The sequence below is a fragment of the Hippopotamus amphibius genome, chromosome 1 (genome assembly GCF_030028045.1).
Source record: "Hippopotamus amphibius kiboko isolate mHipAmp2 chromosome 1, mHipAmp2.hap2, whole genome shotgun sequence".
NCBI lineage: Eukaryota > Metazoa > Chordata > Mammalia > Artiodactyla > Hippopotamidae > Hippopotamus > Hippopotamus amphibius.
The window spans coordinates 108,160,742-108,185,985 of record NC_080186.1 but is presented as its reverse complement, the minus strand read 5'-3'; positions in this window follow the sequence as shown (position 1 = coordinate 108,185,985).

Genomic DNA, 25,244 nt, shown 5'->3' with positions numbered 1-25,244 from the left:
TTTCAGCCCCTTCTTGGAATTGCCATTAAGTGCCTCGTGGATCTGCAGCTCTGAATGGAGGGACTGGAAGAGCTGCTGTTTCTCTTCACACTGTTGCTGCAAGAGGGCCAGCTTATGCTGCAGCCTGTCAGGGGAGAAGCAAGGGACCACTGAGCTGGTAGGGCCCCACCAGGGCAAGAGGCTATGAGCCAACTTTGGCATCATAGAATTTCAGCCCTAGATGTCAACTCAGGGGTCATGAAAACCATTGCTTTTAATTTACGGATGTGGCAACAGAGGCTCAGGAAGGTAAAGTAACTTTGCTTGGAGTCATGCCATTAGCTACCATACCTAGGACACACTACCTGGTATTCTTACTGCCCCACAGTGCTCTTTTCATGTTGTCAAGAAGTTACAGGGTTTATGCTGGGGACTACCATTATGGCTGGTGTAGAAGCTTCCTAGGTTATGGAGGGACTAACATCCTAAAACTAACTGGAAGCACAAGAATGTACTTTCTGTAGAATCTGATATGCTGAAGGCTTCCATAACAGGGTTTTACTCTCTCAACTTTGGAGTGAAAAAGGCATTCCCAGAGAAGTCCTTCCTTCTGTTCAAAGTTACCCATAAATCCAGATTAGCAGAGGGGATATTGAGGTTTCCAAAAAGGACCATTAACTGTCTTGCCAATATCCCTTTTTCTAAATCCGAAAATGGGGCCACCTTCCTTATCAATGGGCTCCCTCTAACCTGGAGTCTTTCTCCTGGAGAGATAGCCGTTCCTCCTGGAAATGCAAGATCTCCTGTTGCTTCTCCTTCAAGTCTTCCAAAAGCTGCTGTCGTTCCACCTTTTGGTGCTCTAGCTCCATTTCCAGCTCTTGAAGTTGGGACCGAGAGGTCAGCAGAGCCTCCCTCAGACATTCTGTTTCCTGGGAGTGCTCTGGTGAGCAGAACACAGGAGTACTTATATTGTAGGGCCAAAGGTCACAGGAAGATGAGCCCAAGCATATCCATCATGACAATCAGAACTAAGGCAAAAGGAAGGCCAGCTTATGCTGCCAGGGGAGGCAAAGTGACTGTCTGACTGTCCACACACTCAGGGGAATGGGAACCTCTTTCTCTGCAATGCCCTTTGATCCCCTGATTTAATACGGCCCACCATGCTTTTAGAGAAAACACTCTGCTTCCTAACGCTCTTTATTTTCTAACCGCTCACGTACCTACTGTGCAATAATCCATTCTTGAGTTTTTCCAGGGATCAACATAAAAATTTCTTGACTACAGTTTTTAGTATATAGTATTTTCATCATATTGAAAAGAGAGCCCTCTGTTCTTTCCTGGTCTGGCAGCATCTCTCTGATCTTCAGGATTTCTCAAAGGCTATTGACAGGGACTCTGAGAACAGGGCTCTGGTGCTGTCAGTCGTCTGGGGTGGAATCACCTGGGCCTGGCAGACTGAGCTCATTTAAATCTTCCTGTCTTCTCACCTGTGAGGTCTGTTCTGGTCTTTCCAGGCACACAGTGGTAGTTTAGTAGTTCTACCTTCTCCCTTATCTATGGCTTTTGTTATCTTCCCAAATGGTGACCTTTCCTCTCACATCTCTTGCTCCGAGGAGGCTAACTTGGCAATATCTCTTGATGTCTTTTTCCTTTCCACAAGCATTCTTTCATTCTGGGCTTCATCCTCTTAGCCACTATTCTTTGTCTGTTATGGCTATTCAATAAATATTTGTAAATAAAAATAATTTGTGATTGAAAACATTGATTTCATTAAGTCAACTAACACTAAGGTCAGCTGTCCCCCAGGCCACACAGGAAATGATGCCCACACGTGGATGCCCACTGAATAGTGTTGGGAACGCTCTGGAGGACGTTTTGGTAGCACCTCCAGACACAGAGTCATGAGGACTAGGGACCAAAGAGGAGCCCTGGGTATATGAGTAGGGAGGTGGTGAGGAGACATGGGGATAGCAGATCAGCACTGGGAGGGACACAGAGAGCTGCAGCAAAGTCTGGAGAAACCTGAGAGAGCACATAGGCTTCACGTTCCTTCCTTTCCTGGGTCCAAACTAGCTGTGAGTTGTGTGCAGGTAGAACAGGCACTAACTGGTATCCAGTTTGATAGCTAATGACTGAATGTGGGTTGCACAGAAGTGGTGGGTTTACTAGAGCTCCTCATCCTTGGAGCCTAGGAGTCTAAGGACCCATGGTTGGGAATTGTCAGGAAGCAGCCCTTTCTAGGCTGATAATAGCTCTGGGAGTTGGGGTTGGTGGGTCTGGGTAGCTCAGTTCTCTCTTTCTTGTCTCTTTGCTTCTCCAGTTGCTGACTGGTGTGGCCAGGGAAAAAAGGGACCCAAGAGTGACCACAGTTTGTGGCTTTTGACCACTCACCTCTGGAAAGATGACTGAGCTGAGCCTGAAGGCTCCGGTTTTCTTCCCTAAGGACTCTGTTCTCACTGCAGAGCTGAGGCGTGGACTCCAGGCTTGGATTGTAGAAGTTAGAGGTGGGTCCTGTCTCGGGAAGTGCAAGCAGGCAAGTCACACAGTTGGGTATCAGAGCCTCCCTGTGTTGCTCACTCTGTGTCTCCAAACACACTGTCTCAACCCAGCAGAAAACCCTGAGGACTTGAGTCCTGGGCCTAAAGCCTGTTGGGCCGAATGCCTGGCTTTCGAGGGGCTCCTCTGTGGGTTCTTTGCATGCATTTCGCATGCCCTGGCTGCAGCTGTTCAGGAGGCTCTCCTCCCTAAATAGCGGCTGCTGCGGTGTGGGCAGGACAAGGGTGTGTGGAAGGGACGGCCTCCAAGTGTCAGCAGCCTGGGGGAGAGTGCGGGGAGGAAGGCCACCTCGGGAAGCGGCTGGGGGAGGCCCTGCAGACCTGGCTCTACCACTTGCCAATCACAGGACCAGGGCACAGAAGTCAGCAGGCAGCATGTGAGCAGGTTAAGGATGGATGAGAGAGAGGATTCTGGGGACCATAGCTGGTTAGATGTGCAGTGAGGAAAGCTACTCTCTGAGCTCAGATGCAGCTGCAAAGGGAGGAGAATAGTACTTACCCCCCTGCCTTGTTGACTGTAAGGAGCAAGTGGAGGGAAGCAGACCAAGGTGCTTTGAAAATTTTGAAGCTCTGCCCAAGGGCAACTTTCATATTCTCCCTAATTTATGACCAGAAATAGGAAGCCGAGGGCCTCTCCTACCGCTTCCGTGGGCAGCGGAGCTGAGCCTGTGTTCCAGCCGCTCCCCCAGGCAGTCGTTAATGCAGATGGACTCCTCCAGGCGCTGGCGCAGGTTCTGGATTTCACCAAGATGCTCATCTAGCAGGTCAGTCCCTGCAGCCACCCAGCAGGGCAGGAGGAGGTTGGAGATGAGAAGCTGGCCCCCTGCCTTTGGAGCCCACGTTAGGGGCTGGGGCTCTGCCAGCAAGATCCCTAAACATCACTGTCCTCTCACAGGGGCATCTAGAAGCTCAGGTGACTGGTTTAAAGAGTCAGTTGGCTTCAAACACAGGACAGCTGATGCTAACCAAGCCCCATGGGCCTCCTCCATACAGGGGTGTGTGTAAGGGAGTTGTAAGTGCACATGTACAGTTACTAGGGTAGGTGCTAAGTGTCAGGGGTTTCACATGGTTTAAAAAAAAATCACTGAAGGGACTCTCTTGGTGGCACAGTGGTTAAGAATCCCCCTGCCAGTTCGGGGACATGGGTTCGATCCCTGGTCTGGGAAGATCCCACATGCAACTAAGCCCATGCACCACAACTACTGAGCCCATGTGCCACAAGTACTGAAGCCCATACGCCTAGAGCCCCTGCTCTGCAACATGAGAAGCCACCACAATGAGAAGCCCACGTGCAGTAACAAAGACCCAATGCAGCCAATCAATAAATACATTAATAAATAAATTTTTAATAAATCACTGAAGGCTGTGGAAGTCAGCCTAGCACTTGCTAAACGTCTGGCCATCTCCTGAGCTAAGTTTGCACGTAATGAGGCAGGCCTCTCCTCTGCCCTACTACCTTTCCTCTTACTGACCCTTGACTGAACATTTGTTAGCAAGGGACAAAGCCCTTCCTCCACCCTTAGAGAGAAGGCTTAAGGTAAAAGTTAGGTCCTCACGTCAGCTCATTCTATGTGGTTAATGACTACTACTCAATGCTTCCCTCAAATTACTTTTAACGTGAAAGAAAGAAAGCCCACTTAACTGTTTCCACAGGGACATGTCAGGTGGTGTCCACTGCAGAGGAGCTGGAGTGATTGTACTACTGCCTCCCCTTAGTGTTTCAACGAACCGTTCCATTGCCTCATCAAGGCCAGTGCCTTTGGTGGCTGAAGTTTTCAATACTTGCCATTCTTAGTCCTCCAAGCTGGTAACCCAAGTGAATATGCCATCTCCAAGGGAGACATGGCCTGGCCCATGTCTTTTTTACTAGCAAACAGCACTAAAATGGTTTTTCTCTGCTCTTCTTCCCCCAACACAGAAACTAACTCTGATTTAGAAAAGCCAATTAGGTCTCGGTCACAACTGTCCACCACACGAATGGCTGCATCTGTGTTTGCCTAATAACATCTCCAGTAGGGCCTGCTCCTTGTCAGTATGGCACCGATCCAGGGGTCTGAAAGCTGATTAGAGAGTTGGGAGAAACACCCCCAAGAAAAGAAAAAGGATGCAGAAAAGAGCAGTGGGAGGGGTGCTCATGACAGACTACGTCAACTGCCTCATTTTGCTTTAGACACAGCCTTTTTCTGAAGATCACAGTTCTCTTGCTGTTGGCACTGAGCTGCATCCCAGCGTTCTCCCGTACAGCTACACCTGTCCAGGTGGTGAGATGCCTCTTGGACCTGACCAGGGGAGCTAGGAGTGAGAGGGAGAGTTTGAATTGGGTTTTCTCCACAAGACATGTTTATGGGGTGGGGATCTGTGTAGAAACGCCTCCCTTTCTGTACAACTCCTGACTGATGGAAGAATATTCTGTGACTGTTGGTGCCTGGCATTCTGGAAGGGTCTGAGAGTGGGCTGTGAGGGGCCCAGGCTGCAGGGACAGAGAAGGACATGAATGTGAGAGCACAGAGGTCTCCGCGGAGTTGCTCCTACCCCTGCTCAGCACCGAGGCCCTGGGCAGGGAGGATAACGGATGCACTCAGGAAGGACTAAGCACTGAAAGGGCCCTTTCCTTTTATCCCCACGCCGTGAGCCAGACACCAGGGGAGAAATGGAAGAGCCACCCAGGTAGGAAAGGGGTGGCTCCTCAACGAGATTTCACTTCACAGGCTGAGCTGCTCGGCTTTGTGCTTTACCTGTGGGTTTGGATCTGGGCTGATACCCGCAGGAGCCCAGGGAGAGCCCGGGGAGAGCCCACATATGCTCTCTGCAGGAGGCCACATCCTGTCCCATGGCCACTGCTGCCCAGCGCTGTGCTGCCCCTGGAGGAGAGTGGGGCTGGGCGGGGTTGGGCCCCCATCCTGGGAAAGGAGACATTTCTCCTTGAGAGGCCACCTTGCCAAGGGACTTGCTGTACTTAAGCTGCGTCATCCTTGTTGCCACTGGGGATTCCTAGGCTGTTTCTTTAATGGTTCGGCCTTTCCTTGCGTGAGAATCTCCTTCAGATTTTTGTCTGAAATGCAGTTTCTTGTGCCGTCTCCCCAGAAGTTTTTAACAGTCCCATAGTGACCGTGACGTAGTGTTCTATAGGGTGCAGCTAGTGCCCAGGGATTGGAGCCTGTCTGCTGCATGATATCACAGTTACTCATCCAAGGTTAATACTATTTTCTCTCTTTTACATTGTACAGTGTTCTCTATTAAGCTTGCGATCCATATGTTCCAAGGGGGTAATGAAATCACCATGTAAAGCAAGCTAGGTGCCTGGTGGAGTTGGTATTTGCATCTTGGACTGCTTTTCCTAGGACTGTGCTTTCATTGCTTTTGCACAGACCTAGGGTAGAAACTGATCGGAATTAGGGTAGAGAGTAGATGACACTGGTAAAAGTTAGTAACTCCTGGTAACTAGCAGTACATAAATACTGCTTGACAAGTATTTACTGAATGTTCTATGTGGCAGGCTCTTGAGCAGGCACTGGGGAGGAGGGGGGAACAAGGCACGCAGAGCACCTGCTCTCAGGAAGATGACCCATAACACAGGAGCCAGATGTTTGTAGAGAATCACATACATATTGATATATTTTTTAAATTAATGACGATGATGTATTTAATACTCATGGGTACCTTGGTCCCATTGTGTCAGCCAGGATTGATAACTGAGTATCAACAGAAGACTATTGAACAGCAATAAAATTATTTTTGGAGAAAGTCCTTCAGTTTTTTTTTTTTTAATTACTTGACATTTTTTGGCTGCATTGGGTCTTTGTTGCTACTTATGGGCTTTATTTCTAGTTGTGGCTAGCGGGGCTACTTCATTGCAGTGTGCAGGCTTCCCATTGCGGTGGCTTCTCTTGCCGCAGAGCACAGGCTCTAGACGTATGGGCTTCAGTAGATGTGGCTCGAGGGCTCTAGAGCACAGCCTTAGGAGTTGTGGCGCACCGGCTTAGTTGCTCTGCAGCATGTGGTATTTTCCCCGCCCAGGGATCGAACCCGTGTTTCCTGCATTGGCAGGTGGATTCGTAACCACTGTGTAACCAGGGAAGTCCCCCTTCAGATATTTTTGTCTTACTAATGGAAATACGTATGTTTGATCTAATGTCCCCTGAAATTCAACCATGGGTTCCTGGTGCTTTTGGACAGAAAGGCTTATGGTCAAGGTTTGTGTGGTGACTCTGCTGCCACCAAGTGGTGTGGGCATGTAGGGAACATCTCCATACAGATCTCAGCTTCCTGGTCAGTAAGATAAGGTTATTCAGGTTCTCCAAACTCCCTTCTTGCTGAATTTTTTTCCGAGGGCACGAGAGACTGAGATGCATGTTAAATGTGCGCTGGGACCCGCAGCCAAGAGCTGACCTTGGTCCCTTCTCTGTGTGTCCCCTACAGGAGCCTCAACTGAGCTCACACACCAAAAACACAGAAATGAGGGAGGAGATGGAAGAAAGAAAATCAACTGGTCTGAAGGATGAGAAAAATCCAGAGAAAAACAAGGTAATGGTATGGGAGGTGGTTGCCAAGGGAGGTGAGACGAAGGACAAGCTGAGTCCAGAAACATCAAGGGATAGTGAGGCGTGCACAGAGCATCGTCCAGGTCCTCAAGGAGCACCTCAGCTGAGCAGGGAGGACTGGGAGAGTAAGTTACTCCACAGTGAACTTGCGCACCTGCCGAGGAGATCCACAGGATGGTTCAGGGTTGGCTTATACTTCTGGGAAGCACCAACTCCAGGGGGAAGAGGATGGGACTTTGATGCTCTGTCCTAGACCCCCCAAACTCAAACTTGGAGCTTCCCAGTGGTGGATGCCCTCCCAAGTAAGTGTTCACTAAGACGGATAAATAATGTGTGGAGAAGAATTAGAGATATTCATTCTTCCCAGGGACCAAGCTAATGGGACCCTTGTTTCTGAAGCAGAGAGAGTAATAATATTCTTCTGCATTTACCGTTTCAAAGGCTTTACATACAACATCTCTGAACTATATGTTGAGTGCTTAATTTGCCTTATGTTGTGTTAACAATTTGGAGTTCCTATATGAGTAATATTTCCATGAGGAGATTAAAGCAGTGAGAGGAAGAATACAAGTGCATAGTTTCAACAAAACGTGGTGGCCCTCAGTTGGGATTTTGTGGCAGCCCAGAGGATGGGAGGGGAGGCCAAGGACTTCTCTTCCTAATGACAGAGTGAACCATTGAGAGGAATCCCTGAGGACAGTTGTGTCTTCATCAGAGTCACCACAGGCAAGTGTCCTAGGATGAGGATAGCGTAGGGAAGGCTCCTATTAAGGAAAGGGATGCTACATCCTGGGAGAAAGCAGAGCATCCCTGACAGGACAGTTGGACAGAAATGTCGTTAAGATGAGTGGAGACTTGCAAGCATGTTTATTCAGTCAGTGAACAAATATTGCCGAGAGCCTCCTCGGTTCTTGACTCAGTGCCAGGAGTCATGCACACAGACGAATCAAATGTTGTCCCAAACTTCATGGAGCTCTCCATCGAGTAACAACAAAATCATGAGAGGTGTAGTGGTGGTGGGCTCATTGGAAGAGATGATCAGCGCTGCTTAGGGATGACCTCATGGGTGGTCCTAGTCCACCTTCTCTTTTTTCCAACAGCTACATGGTCTCTCCTGGCCCAAGAACCTGGTTCTCAGCCAGATTTCAGCTTCTCAGGATACAACTCACACCTGGGCTCCATGTTGGCTCAAGGCATTCAACACTGTCACGGTCTTCAGAGATAACTGCTAATATCTGTAGCTACTGACTATGTCCTGGGCAGCTGGAGAGACAACGAGGCAAGTTTGATTTGTCTTATAGGTTCATCCTTGTCATCATGATGCGTGATTAGCTGTTTCCTCTCAAAGTTAAATACTCTCCAGTCTTCAAGATTCTCTCTCCATATCAAAAATCATTTAAATATCAGCCATATTTCTAGACTTGTAGAATTTGGTGTTTTATCCCTAATTGTAGATCAAATAACTAAAGTGAAAAGGAGTAAAGCAAACTCCAAGTTTACAGTGAGATGTAGGATGGTCTGGGATTGAAATCCTGGCTTTTGCTATTCAGATGGTTGATAAACCCAATGACTTTTGTTTTCTTAAAAACAGAATTACCTAACACTCCCGAATTCCCTCCTCTTCTTTGTCCTATCAAGTTCTATGAAATATAACATTTCTGCTCGTCTACATAACTTGGATTCTCAGTTAGTGGAGCTCCATGAAGACATTACTGAGCCCTTGTGAGTAAATCACTATGGTCATTCCACTGGAGGATACAAAAGGAGGATACATAAATCTTTACTGAAAGAAGTTGAAAGGTGATGGTGCCCAGCTCAGCCTGGGTGTCTGTAGGTGAGAACATCAATAGCAGACAGCAATAGCCTCATCCTGATCAAAGGGAAGATGTGAACAGGAGCAATGACAGCACCTGGCTTTCTCCCTCCTGAAGAGTCAGGTCACAAAGCACCTAGAGAGTCTCCTCCAGAAAGTGTCCTGGGTACCAACTGTCATATTTGACTGTCACAAATTCTTGGCATGGGCTCCCTCACTGTGTTTCCTTTCCCAGATTCTGTTTAGATGGTAGCAAATTCAAGAGAAAAAGCAGAGGGTTGGACTTGAAAAGAATGAATAATGTGTGGTTGGGCAATGAATCTTTAAAAGATCAAGATCCCACTCAGAAAGTGAGGTTTTAGGGAATGCAGTGCATGGGTGGGGTTTAGTGTCATGCAGTGAGAGAAAATTTATTGCCTTTAGAGGCATCTAATGACTTGTGAAGGCAGCACATTCCTCAAATAACCCAAATGATAACCCTTCCTACCAAATGACAAAGAGAGCCTTTCACTTCCACTGGTCTTATGGAAACAAGGGGCCCTTAATGCACTTAAATTAGATAAGCTTGAAAATGGCTCTTCCTCTAGGGCCATGGAATGAAACAGATCCCATGGTCGGTGACCTAGGAAGAGGCAGAGCAGGTTTTATGACAATAGCCACAGGTGGTGGAGAAAAATGTCTTGAGCTTTTGGAGCTGCAAATGAGTTCACTCAGAAGAACCTTCCATGTAACTAAAACATGTTTAGCAAAATTTTGTATCCCATGGACACTAACTGTTTAGCCCATTATCTGCAATCATCCTGTACATAATTAATCTGTATTGTCTTGGACCACCAAGGACCTTTGAGAGGAGTTCAGGAACCTGCACATCAGCACACGTACCTGAAATGGAAATGGCATATTTTTTTCACAAGCTAAAAATAATAAAGTTCTTTCTCATTTTCAAATTATAGTCTTTGACCTAACTGAAGAGCTGACTACCAAAATATTGATGGGTAATCATGCTCACTAATATGCAGCTTTACACACAGCTTATGATGATTTTGATAAACAACAATGTATAGCAATTGTTTGTACAGATTGCCACAATGTCATCCTGGAATGTCAGTGGAAGTAGTGAGTGACATTATAGCACCTGTCAGACCCCCCACAGGAAACAGGTAAAAAGGACGGGGTCAGCCAGCTCACTGTATACAATGGTATGTAATGTACATAACTCTTAAATTGGTTGATCATAAACCACTGAGAGTAAATCTATGTTTATACTGAGTTTTGGGTCCAGTCAAATAGGCAGAACATTCAGAAACAACTGTTTGGACTGTGCAAAGAATGGAAATAAATTCTTTGTTCATGAGTTAGAAGACTCACTATTTTTGAGGTGTCAATTTTCCCCAGTTTGATTCAGTGCAATCCAACTAATAAACACAGTGAGCACCTTTGATGGTAACTGATCAGCTGATTTTAAAATGAATTTGTAAATGCACAAGACATAGCAGAGTCAAAACACTTTCTATAAAATGAGGAACAAAGTTGGATGGCTAACTCTACCTGGTTTCAAGAACTATTTTCAAGTTGTAGTAATCAAATCACTATGGTATTCTGTAGTGGTCAGTCAACAGATTAATGGAAGAGAATAAAGAGTCCCCAAATAAACCCATATTTATAAAGAGCCTGACCTTTTTTGACCAATGAAAAAAGGTAATCCAGAAAAGACACTCTTTTCAACAAATGGTGAAGAAATCTTTCAAATGGTGATGATCTCTTTCAACCTTTTCAGCTAGTGGATATCTATATCCATATGAAAAGTAGTTAACTAAATGAGCAGAATCCATATCTCACACCATGTACAATAAGTAACTCAAGATAGATCATAGATCTAAATATAAACCTGAAAACTGTAAAACTTGTAGAAGAAAACATCGAGGAAAGTAGTTGTGACTTCAGCTTAGACAGAGATTTCTTAGCTCAATACCAAAGATATAATCAATAGAACAATACGTTGATAAAAAAGACTTCATAACCATTGAAAACTTTTGGTCTTTAAAAGGCACTAGGGGGCTTCTCTGGTGGCCCAGTGGTAAAGAATCTGCCTTCCAATGCATGGGACACAAGTTCAATCCCTGGTCCGGGAACTAAGATCCCACATACCATGGGACAAAGAAGCCCACGAGCTGCAACTACTGAGCATGCAAGCCACAACTAGAGAGCCAGTGTGCCACAACTACAGAGCCCACATGCCGTAACTACTGAGACCACACACCACAACTAGAGAGAGAAGCCCACATGCCACAACAAAGAACCTGTGCGCCACAACAAAAGATCCTGTATGCCACAGTAAAGATCCCGTATGCCCCAGCTAAGATCCAGTGCAGCTAAATCAATATATACTTAAAAGGCACTGGTAAGTAATGGCAAGTCAAGCCACAGTTAGTAAAAAATATTTATAAATTGCATATCTGATAGAGGACTTATACCCAGACTATACAGAAACTCTTAAAACTGAAAAAGAAGACAAAGAGATCAACTTTACATTGGGGAAAAGATTTGTATAGTAATTCTGGAAACAGGCAATGTAAGTCATCCACCTAAATCTTCTCTTGTAAAACTGCTTTGATGAATCAAGAACATTCAAATTTCTATATATCTTTTAGATTAGCTTATAAATGTCTACCAAAATATCTTCTGGAAGTTTGGTTGGGTTTGTAGAGATCTGTTGATTAATTTGGTGAGAATTGACATTTAAAACATTGAGTCATCGAATCTACAAGTTTCCCATTTATTTATTCTCCATTTATTCAGTTCTTTAATTTGTCAAAGTAATGTTCTGGGTTTTCATTGTATTGTTCTTACACATGTTTTGTACAATAAGACAGTGCAATAAAAAAAATTGGTCGGGGGTTGGGGTGGGATGAATTGGAAGATTGAGATTGCCATATATACATTACTAATAAGAAAATAATTATCAAATTGTACACTTTAAATATATGCAGTTTATTGTGTGTCTATTGTACTTCAATAAAGGTTCTAAAAATTAAAAATATTAAAATAAATTAATTAATTAATTAAAAAAAAAAGAATTGGTCAAAAGACCTGATGAAATATGAAGTTTTTGCAGAGTCTTGACAGTGTGGGCAGAAATGTGCAGATGTGCATTGTCATGCAAGATTACCATGCCCTCGGATAGCAGTCCTCTGCATTTAATCTGAAGTTTAGGCTTCAGCTCTTCAATAAACATCTCACTGTAACGACCACTGTTGATTGTTGAACATTTTTCCTGGCAGTGTTCCAATATTGGCCCTTGGGTATCGCAGGAAATTGTAAGCATCAATTTTCCTGATGATGGTTGAGTTTTGAACTTTTTCTTGGTCAGTGGTTGAGGATGTTTCCATTCCATCCTCTTCCATTTACTCTGAAGCTCGTAATGATGAATCCACAGCTCATCACCAGTAATGATTCTCTTTAAGAAACTTTCACCTTCCTTAGAGTATGGCTCCAAATTTTCTTTGCAGCTATCAAAGCACTTCTGTTTATGCTGTTCCATGAGTTGTTTTGGGTACCCATCTCACAGACACTTTTTGAAACCTAAGTCTATCATGGATTACTTCGTTTTGAGGTGTTAAAGTGGCCTCCCTATAGTTCTGATCTTGCTCCATTGAACTTTCACCTGTTTGGTCCCCTGAAAACATCCCTGTGAGGACGAAGATTCACTTCTGATGAAGAAGTGAAGACAGTGGTGCATTCGTGGCTCGCAGCTCAGCCTAAAACATTTTTTAATGAGGGAAAATGAAAGTTTTTTAACACACGGACAAAGTGTATTGAAAAGCAAGGAGATTATGTTGGAAAATGATGTATTTGTCTTTTCTAAAAGTTAAACTAAATTCTACAGCCAGAACGTGGATAATTTTTGACGCACCTTCTTGATGAGTCTACAAAGCTACAGTAGTCAAGACAGTATGGTACTGGCACAAAAACAGAAATATAGATCAATGGACCAGGATAGAAAGCCCAGAGGTAAACGCACGCACATACGGGCACCTTATCTTTGACAAAGGAGGCAAGAATATGCAATGGAGAAAAGAGAGCCTCTTCAATAAGTGGTGCTGGGAAAACTGGACAGCTACATGTAAAAGAATGAAATGAGAACACCAAACACAGAAATAAATTTGAAATAGACTAAAGACCTAAATATGAGGCCAGACACTATAAAACTCTTAGAGGAAAACATAGGCAGAACACTCTATGACATAAATGACAGCAAGATCCTTTTTGACCCACCTCCTAAGAGGAATGGAAATAAAAACAAAAATAAACAAATGGGACCTAATGAAACTTGAAAGTCAAGAAGATGAAAAGACAACCCTCAGAATGGGAGAAAAAATTTGCAAATGAAGCAACTAACAAAGGATTAACCTCCAAAATATACAAGCAGCTCATGCAGCTCAATATCAGAAAAACAAACAACCCAATCCAAAAATGGGCAGAAGACCTAAATAGACATTTCTCCAAAGAAGACCTACAGATAGCCAAGAGGCACATGAAAAGATGCCCATCACTTATCGATAGAGAAATGCAAATCAAACCTATGTATCACCTCACACTGGTCAGAATAGCCATCATCAAAAACCCTAGGAACAACACATGCTGGAGAGGGTGTGGAGAAAAGGGAAAGTAAACTGTTGGTGGGAATATAAATAGATACAGCTACTGTGGAAAGCAGTATGGAGATTCCTTAAAAAACTAAAAATAGAACTACCATATGACCCAGCAATCCCATTACTGGGCATATACCCTGAGAAAACCATAATTCAAAAAGATACATGTACCACAGTGTTCACTGCAGTAGTGTTTACAATAGCCAGTACGTGGAAACATTAGCACTGTTTACAATAGCCAGGACATGTGTCATGTCTATCGACACATGAATGGGTAAAGAAGATGTGGCACATATACACAATGGAATATTACTCAGCCATAAAACGGAATGAAATTGAGTTATTTGTAGTGAGGTGGATGGACCTAGAGACTGTCATACAGAGTGAAGTAAGTCACAGAGAGAAACAAATACCGTATGCTAACGTATATATATGGAATCTAGAAAAATAATACTGGCGAATAGCATGGCAGAGTGGGAATAAAGATGCAGGTGTAGAGACCAGACTAGAGAACACAGAAGGAAAAGGGAAAAATGAGGTGTAGTGAGAGAGTAGCATTGACATATATACACTACCAAAGGTAAAATAGATAGCTGGTGGGAAGCTACTGCATACACAGGGAGATAAGCTCGGTCCTCTGTGACAATCGAGAGGGATGGGGTAGGGAGGGTGGGAGGGAGGCTGAAGAGGGAGGAGATATGGGAATATATGTATACATATAGCTGAGTCACTTAGTTGTATAGCAGAAATTAGCACAACATTGTAAAGCAATTATACTCCAATAAAGGTGTATGAAAAATAACCAATAAAAAGAAAAGATGCATGTATAAACAGAGCTGATATATTCATACAAATGGAATACTACTTAGCAATAAAAAGAACGCACTGTTGATGCATATAGTAAGATGGATATACTTTAATCATTATGCTGCATGAAGGAAAGCAGACAGAAAAGAGTATGTATATGGATCCACTTATATAAAGTTGTTAAAAAGGCAGATTCATCTATTCTGGCAGTGGTTGCCTGTGGCTGAGAGTTGAGGGAGTGCTGGACTGCAAAGGGGCACAGGAAAGTTGTGACAGAAGGGAAATACCCTGGATCTTGATTGTAGCTGTGGTTTTAATAGTATATACATCTATCAAAATGCGTTGAATTGTATACTTTATTTTTTTCAGCATCTACCCAGAAGTGAAGCATGTCACTTCCATGCATATTGCTTTGGCCAAAGTAAGTCACAGAGCTATTCCTAACTCTTTTTTTTGGCAAAAAATTATTTATTTATTTATTTATTTATTTATTTACTTACTTACTACCTTACTTACTTACTTATTGGTTGTGTTGGGTCTTCGTTGCTGCACACAGGCTTTCTGTAGTTTTGGTGTGTGGGGGATACTCTTCATTGTGGTGTGCAGGCTCCTCATTGTGGTGGCTTCTCTTGCTGAGGAGCACAGCTCTAGGTGTGCAGGCTTCAGTAATTGTGGGACACAGGCTCAACAGTTGTGTTGTACAGGCTTAGTTGTTCCACAGTATGTGGGATGTCATTGGGACAGGGATCGAACCCGTGTCCCATGCAATGGCAGGCAGATTTGTCACCACTGCACCACCTATGAAGTCCCTTATTGTATACTTTAAAGTGGTGCAGTCTCTTCTACCTGTATCATATCTCAAGAGGACCCATATAAAAATCCACTGCAATTCTTTCTTCATACTAGCAGTGTTTAGAAAATAAAATTCAGTGAAACATAATAGAGATTCACATCCATAATCATTAAATGCTTAAGAACACATATACTGAAGACTCCTGAAAACCATTGCTGAGAGAAATTAAAGACCTAAATAAATGGAAACATATGTCATATACATAAATTAGATGAGTCAATATTTTTAGAATGTCAAATCAATGTTATTCCGAATAATATTGCAGCAGGCATTTTGTGGGGGAATTTGCAGGCTAATTATGAAATGTATATGAAGTCAAAGTATGTAGATTGGCCAAGACACACTGAAGAAAAATTAAGTTGGAAGACTTACTCTACTGGATTTCAAAATTCAGGTGAAAACTATAGTAATTAAGACACTATACTATTGGTGTATGTAAACACAACACAATTATATCAATGTGAAAGAGTAGAGAGTAAAAAATTTACTCACATCCGTATGCAATTATTTGATTTTTTAAATAAAGTCACCAATATGCATAGCAGAGTAATGAAAAGCTTTTCTGCAAAATATGATAAAACAAATGACTATTCATTTAGAAATAATTTAATATTAAAAATCACTTCTTTATAAAAACAGATGATTGAACTTGGTGTACCCCCCCCCAAAAAAAAAAAAAAAAGAATTCCAGCCAACACATGGGACAGGATAACAGAAAAAAAAAAAATATCACTTCTCTCCATATACTAAAGTTAATTGGAGATCTTCTTTTTAAAATTGCAATGCTTTTTAAAGAATGATGGAATGTTTTCTTGACTAAGGCATAGACAAAAATTTCTTATACAAAATGCCAAGGCACTCACCACAGATTAAAAAATTGAATAAACTGGATTTCATACATTATTGAATCTTTAACTTACCATAATTTCCATTTAAAAAGTGAAAAGGCAACCCATAGACCCGCAGTTATTCCTTGCAATACATATATCTGACAAGAGACTTCTGTAAAATATATAAAGAACTTTTATATATCACAAAGAAAATTACTAACAATGTAGTGTATTTTTGAGCAGGAGATTTGAAGCAGCATTTCTCAGTAGAAGATAGCCAAATGACCAATCAGCTTTTGGAAACCGAAATGGGAAGCCACTATAGACATCAGAATGGCTAAAATTTAAAAGACTGAATATATAAAGTATGTGGGAACATACAGAAACTGGAACAGCTCTATATTGGGGGGAGAAATGTAAAATGACGCAACTATTTTGCAACCTCTGTGTCAGTTTCCATTCATTGACCAAGCAATTCTCTTCTTAGGTGTATGTACCTAGGAGAAACACGTGGATGTGTGGACAAAATAATTTGTGCACCATTATTCATACTTACTTTGTGCAGAGTAGCCAAAAACAAATCTGTTTATTACCTGAAAAATGGATAGTCCAATTGTGCTATAATCATAAAACAGAATATTTCTTAACATAAAAATAAAGCCAAATTATCGACGTGGCCAATTAAGATTGAACCTCAAAACCAGATATCGTGTGAAAGAACCCAGGAAAAAGAGAACATACTGCATCATGCCATTCATATGAAGTGCAAGAGTAAACAAAATTATCTCTGATGAGGAGATCAAAACATGTTTGTCTTTGGCAGAAGGGGATGGTCTGGCAAGTAACGCAACAGAACTTTGGGGAACGGTGGGGAATGTTCTATACCTTGATCTGGATGGTGATGATACAATGCATCCGTATGTTAAATTCACTGATCTGTACTTCTAGGTTTTGTGCATTTTGTTCTAGGCAAATTACACCTCAATGTAGAACTGAAGGCATTGAAAAGAGGGATGACAAAGGGTAAAACAAGTGATAAACGACAGAAAATAGATGAGATATTCAACATATAAATAACAGGCTCCCTTGAGAAGAAACCCAAAGCAATGGAACAAAACAAACACTCAAAAGTATACTTAATGAGAAAAGTAATAAAATTTAAAAGTCCAAATGATATTAAAATGACACACTGCCCCCTTGGGAAAAATCACCCTAGAACAACAAATGCAGATGTAGTCTTGTAAAAGTACTGCCATTCAGTTTAATGTAAAGGTACAGGGTTGCCTTTGAAGGACAAATTGAAATGGTTTCTAATGATCAAAGCTCTCCTTGCCAAATTTTGATGTCAGGAAGTTTTATAACCATTCTGAGCTTTTGTGTCATGAGGAAAAGAACAACACCTGACTTATAAGATTGTTCAGAGGATTAAATATGATCACTTGAACTATAACAAGTGCTAAGAACATACTTGACTTTGTTCTCCTTTATTCACCTTAAACTGATAGAATGCAATTGGCAGAGACCACATAATGTGTCCTAAAATAACTATTTTCCCACCATTTCTAGAAAGAAGTCCTGTTAATAGTAGAAAGAATTGGAGAGGGACAAGAGCCTTTTGAACAGCCATCCTTCAACCCTGGAGCATGGCTAGTTTCCTTCTAAAAGAGAGATGAAAGTCTTGACCAGGGCTCACCCCTGCAGTCTTCCCTGTCTGGAATGAAATGAGGAAGTCCACTATAGCTTTAGAACAACCTTGACTCCCAAGTGTTCCTCAGAAAAACAATCAGTTGTTCCACTCTAAAGATACTGAACAATTTTTGAAACCAGGAGGGGTCAAGGCTAAACTGAACCACATCACCAGAACTCTCACTTGAATCACAGCCAGGATAGTAATACGGTTTCCCAGATCGCTGTTATAGCACATGAAGGCTCCACTGCAGTGGGTGACAAGCCTGTGGATATCAATCAGGTCTGTCATTGTATATATACAATGTATATATATTCATTGATAGGAAACAAAATTCAAACATGTCCCCCATCCTAAAAACCCAAGGAAGTTCTCATCCGAAGCAATGCGTTGGAAAACACCCAGGCATAATCTTTGTGATCTTTGATGAGGTAATGATTTCTTAGATGGCATCTTAAGCAAAAACAACAGTGAATAAATAGATCAAAGGATTTCATCAAAATTAAAATCTTTTGTGCTTCATGGTGTCTTAACCCTGTGAGCTACCGAGGGGAGTGGTATGATTTGTCAATAAGAACGCTGACCAATACAAGGTCTTTATTTTCCAGCCCTGACAAGTTTCTTCAGCCTCCCTCTTGGCCCTTTCCCCACGTGCTTCATGCTATGATCTGACTGATTAAAAATATCTGAAGTCACCAAACACTTCATTCTTTCTCTGGCTCCTGGGTTTTTCTACATGATGTTCCCTGTGTCTGAGACATTCTTACCTGCCCTTTATTTACCTATTTATTACTCTTATTCAGTTTTCAGGGTCTATCTTGTTGTCACTTTGCCTGGAAATTCTTTCCTGACTCTCAAGCCTGTGTGAAAGGTCCCTTTCTGACCGGTACTTCCTGAGCTGCAACCCATAAACTATTGCATTTTCATAGACTATTAACTCATTTATATCTACCTCTGGATTATGAGAAAATAACATGTTTATATGATTCATCCTTTGCAATGAACACCTATTGTTCTGCCTGCCCATACTTGCTCTTATTCTGGAAAATATTCTGTTTAATTCAGAATGGGACTGCTATCTTTTTACTGATTGCAACCTCCCTGGTAATTAGTAGGGTGGAAACCTGATGCAAGCTGGGCCATTCAGAGCCCTCTGTTAGGATTTTTGAACAAGAAAGGTGACAAAGTGGCCTTCAGATCCATTCAAGTTCCAAATTTTGAGATGCGGGTCTGGGGATTTTAGAGGCCATACCTCTTGTGTTATTTATCTATTGTACAACAGAATACCACAAACCAAAACACATTAAAACAGCACACATTTATAAAAAAAAAATTAAAATCTTTTGTGCTTCAGTGGATACGAATAAGGAAGTGAAAAGACAATCCACACAAGCAGAGAAAATTGTTGCAAAACTTATATCTGACAAAGTGTCTAGTATCCACAAGATGTAAAGAACTCTTACAATTCAAGAGGAAAAGGAGAAAAAACCGAATATATTAATGCAAAAGGGATTTGAACAATCATTCTCCTTAGAAGACTTAAAAATGGCCAGTAAGCATGTGAAAAGATGCTCAACACCATTAGTCATTAAGCAAATGGAAATGAAACCCACAATAAGATACCACTTCACCCCCGCTAGTATGACTGTGATAAAAACATACACAGGGAGATGTGAAAGGTGTGCAGAAACTGGAATCCTCTTACACTGCTAGCGGGAATATAAAATGTTGCAATTGTCTTGGAAACAGTTATCAGTTTCTCAAATTCAATATAGAGTTGACACTGACATACTGGGAGCAGTTCCACTCCCAGGTTTGTACCCAAGAGAATTGAAAACATGGTCACAAACTTGCACCTGAATACTCAAAGCAGCATTATTCATAGACGTCAAAAGTAGAAACAACACCAAATGTCCACCAACTAAGGAATGAATAAACACAATGTAGTAGAGTCATAAAGTGAAATATTATTTAGGTGTAAAAAAAAATAAAATAATGAGACATGCAAAAACATGGATGAACCATGAAAACGTTATGGTAATGAAGCCAAATACAAAAGGCCATATGTCTGATGATTGCATTTTGAAGATATGCCCAGAAAAGGCAAATCCATACAGAGAGAAAGGAGATTAGTGGTTTCCAAGGGCTGGAAGAAGGAGGGAATAGGGAGTGACTGCTAATAGGACCAAGGATTATTTGGGACGTAATGCAGTTGTTCTGGAATTAGATAGTGGTGGTGGTTTCAAACCTTGTAAACAGACTGAAAATCACTGACTTGTACACAACATGAATGTTATGGTGCATGAATTATGCCGCCATCATCATCATCATCAACAAGGCATCTTTGCAGGTTCCATGCCCTGTAGTTTCATTAACCAGTGTCTCAAATTAATAGCCAGTGACCAGAATGTGATGTTGTTAGCCTGTTAAGAAGAAAGATATCAGAAAAAAAACAAAAAGTAAATTTAGACAGTTTTTGGTAGAAATGCAGTATAGGTGAAGGAAGCACCTACTTGGAAAGATCTGACAAAAGATTGAACTGGACAATGTGGGATGGGATTTTGGGGTGGAGGGGCACTCTACCTGGGTTCTGGCTCCAGCACGTACAGCAAGGGGGCCTTGGCCAGTGACAGACTCTCTCTCTGCCTCAGTTTCTCCATCTGCAAAGCAGCAGAGAGTAATGATCTCTGCACAAGTCAATTGTGAAGACTAGAATTACTCATATATATGATATACTCATGCCCACAAATCATGAGGAAGGTCACTGAAATCAGTGGGTAAATCTAACTGCACATCTGAGTAACTTTATCAAATAGATTCCAGGTCCCACCTCAGCCCAATGAATCAGAATTGCTACAGATGAGGACTGTGAACTTGTATGGGTACTAACTCTCCCAGGTGACTCTTACAGGGATCAACTTGAGGGCAGAACAGACCGAGCTGCACAAAATTTACCCAAAACACAGAAGTAGGACAGAGCAGAAGAACAAAGATATTTCCAATCCAGTGACTAAAGCAGACGAGAGCTATTGGAGGACTCTAGAATTGAAGGGACCTGGCCTATCTGACCCCATTTTACCCTTGTCCAGTTTACAGCGGAGACATAAGCCCTTGGGGACACATGGTTGAGGCACCTGACCACCTACCTTGAGAAAAGTGAGAGCCCTAATTTCAAATTCAGGCTGGTTTCGAGTGAAAGTTCAGTTTACCTTTTCTTTTTCCTTATTGATGGGACCAGTCTTCTTCAAGCTGCCACTTTATACAAATAAATCATATTGCTATAAATGCAACCTTTTACAAAGATGTTTGTTAGAAAACCTTATAAATATTCTAGCCACCTAACAAGAAACCAGAACGTTAGCAGGTGCATTCAGTTTCAGCACAGGTCAGCCCAATAGACTACAGTCCCTGAGATTTGAGACTCCCAAGTTAAAGGGAGATGATCCCTTTCTGTCATGGGACATCATGTCAACTTCAAGGAGGTGGGAAAGCAGCCATTCTAAAAGATGGGCTGCTTTTGCCTCCAGACTTTGGTGTCCTGACACCTGTTACCACTTCAGGGAGCCTTTGCAAGGGCCCAGCCATCACTTCTGCATTGGACTGTGTATAGAAATGGTTTCGTAAGACAAAAGTAGGGGTCTGGGAACAAAGCCAGGTTACAGAGGAAAAGAGGAGAACTAAGTGGCACAAATGAAGGATAAAGACGAAAGCAAGTTTCCTTTACTTACAAAACACAAAGCAATAGCTTACTTGCTTTGGTAAATAAAAAGCATTTTCTCCAATTCTTAATTTGGCCAGATAGATTATTTAATGTCCTCTTCTGTACGTTTCTTATTATTTACTTAGCACAATCATATTACCTTAGATGATTATAAGGAAAATAAAATATCATAATCACAGGATTATACAAATTGCCTGACCCCAATATCAGTCAATGAACTAGAACTGTTGTGATAACTTTTATTAGCCCTGTAAAAGCTGATCCGTGTTTGACTTCAAGTACATCAGATACCTTTTGTGAGCCTTCCATTTCATGATTATTTGAATGAAGGAATGTGATACATTTTTCTTTCCCCCACAGAATGTCAGGCCCACAGACACCAGAAAATAGATTTCCTTAATGCATTTGCTTAATCTCACAAACCAGTCTCATTAAGAAGGGTAGGGGACTTCCCTGGTGGTGCAGTGGTTAAGAATCCGCCTACCAGTGCAGTGGACATGGGTTTGATCTCCATAAGATCCCACATGCCTCAGAGCAACTAAGCCCATTTGCCACAACTACTGAGCCCAGATGCCACAACTACTGAAGCCCATGTGCCTAGAGCCCATGCTCCGCAACAAGAGAAGCCACCACAATGAGAAGTCTGTGCACTTCAACCAAAAGTAGCCCCCACTCACCTCAACTAGAGAAAGCCCGTGCACAGCAAATGAAGACCCAACACAGCCAAAAAGATATAAATAAATATGTTTTGTAAAAAGGTGAGAATTAAAAACAAAAAAAGGAAGGATAGTTGGAGTATGGCTTGGGGTGCGGGGACGAGGAACTTTCATAACTGGTTGATCCAGTCCTCCATCCTTTACCTTGACACATATGACCCATGCTCACATCCATTTCACCCTCAGTCCAGGTTAGACCAGCAGCTAAACTGAAGAGACGGATGTTGCAAAGGGGTCTCCCAAGTCACAGGCTCACAAGACCCGGCTAGGAGCAGATGCTGAAGAAGTGTGGAGTTGGTTCAGAACATAACTCCCTTCGGGCCTGCCGGTCCCTCTCTCCTCAACCTCAGCTTTTATGTCACTGAACACATCCATATGTTCCCTGTGGATCATCAGCCATCCCTGACCCAAGATCTTGAACTTAACCATATGCTGTTTTGGGAGTACAACCACAGGTCAATGGCAGGAGGACAACTCAAAGAGATCTATCAAGCAGTGTCCCATAAACTCCGCCCTGGATCCCTGCTCTGTTCATGATGTGGGTGAATTTAATCAACACAGATCAATAGCCTCAGGCTCCCAAGTCTTTCCTAAACAGATGGTCATGCCAGGTAGCCAAGGATATACATGTAAACTCTTTTAATCACTTTGACAGCTTGGAAAGAGCTCTTCTGGGACTACAATGAAATCCATAAGTGAAAGTATGAACTGTCCTGTTTAGTGACATTTAAAAAAAACCACACGTAGAGCAACCCACATACAGAGGAGGAGCTTAGAAGGTAGGGATGTCAAACTTAAGTTTATTCTAAAGCCATCATGCTGCCCAGGGAAGATAAGAATCTGATACAACACTGTGATGCAGCAAAAGAATATTACATTGGGACAGAAAACAGTTTAAAAAATTAAGTATGCATTCACATAGCATTATACTCTGCTTTTTGTCCTACAGATTTCAGGATATAGACAAACCTGGAGAAGACCCAGTGAAGAACTTCATGACAGTCTCAAAGTTTGACATCTCTCACTTGTGGAAAAACCTTAAGATCCATGTAAAGAGAAGGTGGGATGGCTTCATGACAGCCCTATGGAAATTAAGACTTGTTGGCAAACTATTTCTCTCGTGAATTTTTTTTATGCACAGAAGAATGAACAGGGAGAACTCAGCTTAGATATGTTTTGGAAGGAGACGGGTAAGTGGTATCAGGACATGTGTGGACAACTGAAGAGTGGCTGCTGAGGGGTTGGGTGCTATCCAGGGTGACCTTCACAGGACCCCAGGCAGCCTTGTGTACCAGCATGGCCAAGGCAACTGGAAGGCAGGGGCCCCCAAGATTCCGTGACCCGCCCCCACCTACCAGTTCTGTTATTGCAACTCCAGATGGTTACCTGGCACACTGGGTCCCCTTCCGTCACTCCTGTCTGAGTCTGAGCTACAGGCAGTACCTCTGGCTCTGAGCTCTGGCATCTTGAACCTTATTTTTGCAGTTGTGAACCCTCCGTTGTTCCCAACAGTAAGTTAAGAACGCCAGTTTTTGTCGTCCCTCAGTCCTGAGTAAACCTATGTGATTTCACCTGATTTTAATCCAACATATGTTTGGCTTTCTTTTCCCCAGCCCCTGGCTCTACCCCTTCTACCACACATCACCATGGCAGTATCTCTTGGCCCTTTATCTGATCCGAGGGCAGAACTTACACTGACGGAAATCAACCGGGAGCTTCAGTTGCAGCTGGCAAAGAACAAGCAGGACTTCCGAGACCTCACGGAGAAATTCCTTGTATCCCAAGCAACTGCCTACTCCCTGGCCAACCAGCTGCAGAAATACAGTAAGTCCTAGGGGTCACGGTCACCAAAGTGATGAATGATCACCGTCTTCCCTCCAAGAAACTAAACTCTCTAGACTTTATCTCCTATTTCCTTTGTCATTTTGAATTTCATTCTGACCACAATCCAGGAAAGGTAGAAGTGGCTGTTTTACCCTCAGTTGCCTGAGGATGGGAAAACTGAGGTACAAAGAGTGTAGTCCCTTTTCCAAGTTTGCGGTGCGTTGTAGGGTGAGAATCAAGTTACAATTCTAGACATTGATTCCTGATGCAGTCACAGAACCGCCTGTTTCTCTCAGCAACAAGCTAAAGTGTGTCAACTGGAATCTTTTCGGTGCTGTATCTGATCCTGCATCACTGTTGGCTGAACGTCTGGCACTAATGAACTGCATCAGTCCCAGCTCCCCTGAGGTCCCACTGGCAAAGCCCCGTGCTTGTTACACTGGGGTCACGTGGTGGTTACACACTGGGGAAAGCAGAGGATAGTATCTGCTTTAAAGGAGCTTAAGGGTGAGGTTGCTCCTCACTGAAACTGTGGGCTACTTGTTTCAGTTGTAATGAATAATGAAGAAATTCTGTCAAAGCTCTGCAAATAGTGCCTGTCACAGTGTAAGCACAGTACATTCACACTATACTATTTCTAATCACAAAAGCTTTCATAGTGTTTGGGCACATTTTTTTCTAGGTCCTTATACTTTCGCATATTCTATTTCACACAAGTGTATCCAGGAGAGTTTTTACTCAAAGGTGAAAACCTTTGAGACACTTGTTCATTAGTAAATCCCAGCAGAAGGGAACCATCAGGCCTATAGTTGCATGGACCCCATCAGGGGTCTTCCCGACCACACAGCAATCGCCACCTCATGGCCCTGTTCCGCGTGTCACCCAAGAGGCTGCAGGTCTTGGTAAAGTGGCCCAGGATTCAGAGTCAGTCTCAGGGGATGTGAATTCTGACTTTGCCAAATGCCAGTTCATCTTGTCTAGTTACTTTCTGGGCCTTGGAGCTTCTCTTTCCTCAGTTCTCAAACAAGAAGTAACCGAAGGCCACACAGTTGGGAGGCTGAGGGATCAGATGTGGAGATCGCTGCATAGAGCCTGGTATTGGAGTTACATCTGCCCCTGGGGTGGACCCTGCCTCCTCCCTTGAAGGCCGTGACCACAGCAGCAGGTCCAGCTTTCCCCTGAGGCAGCGTCTCTCTTTCCTCAGAGTGTGAAGCCTGTAAGGACATCATTGAATCCGTGCTGGGCGAGAAGCTGTCGTTTGAGGCG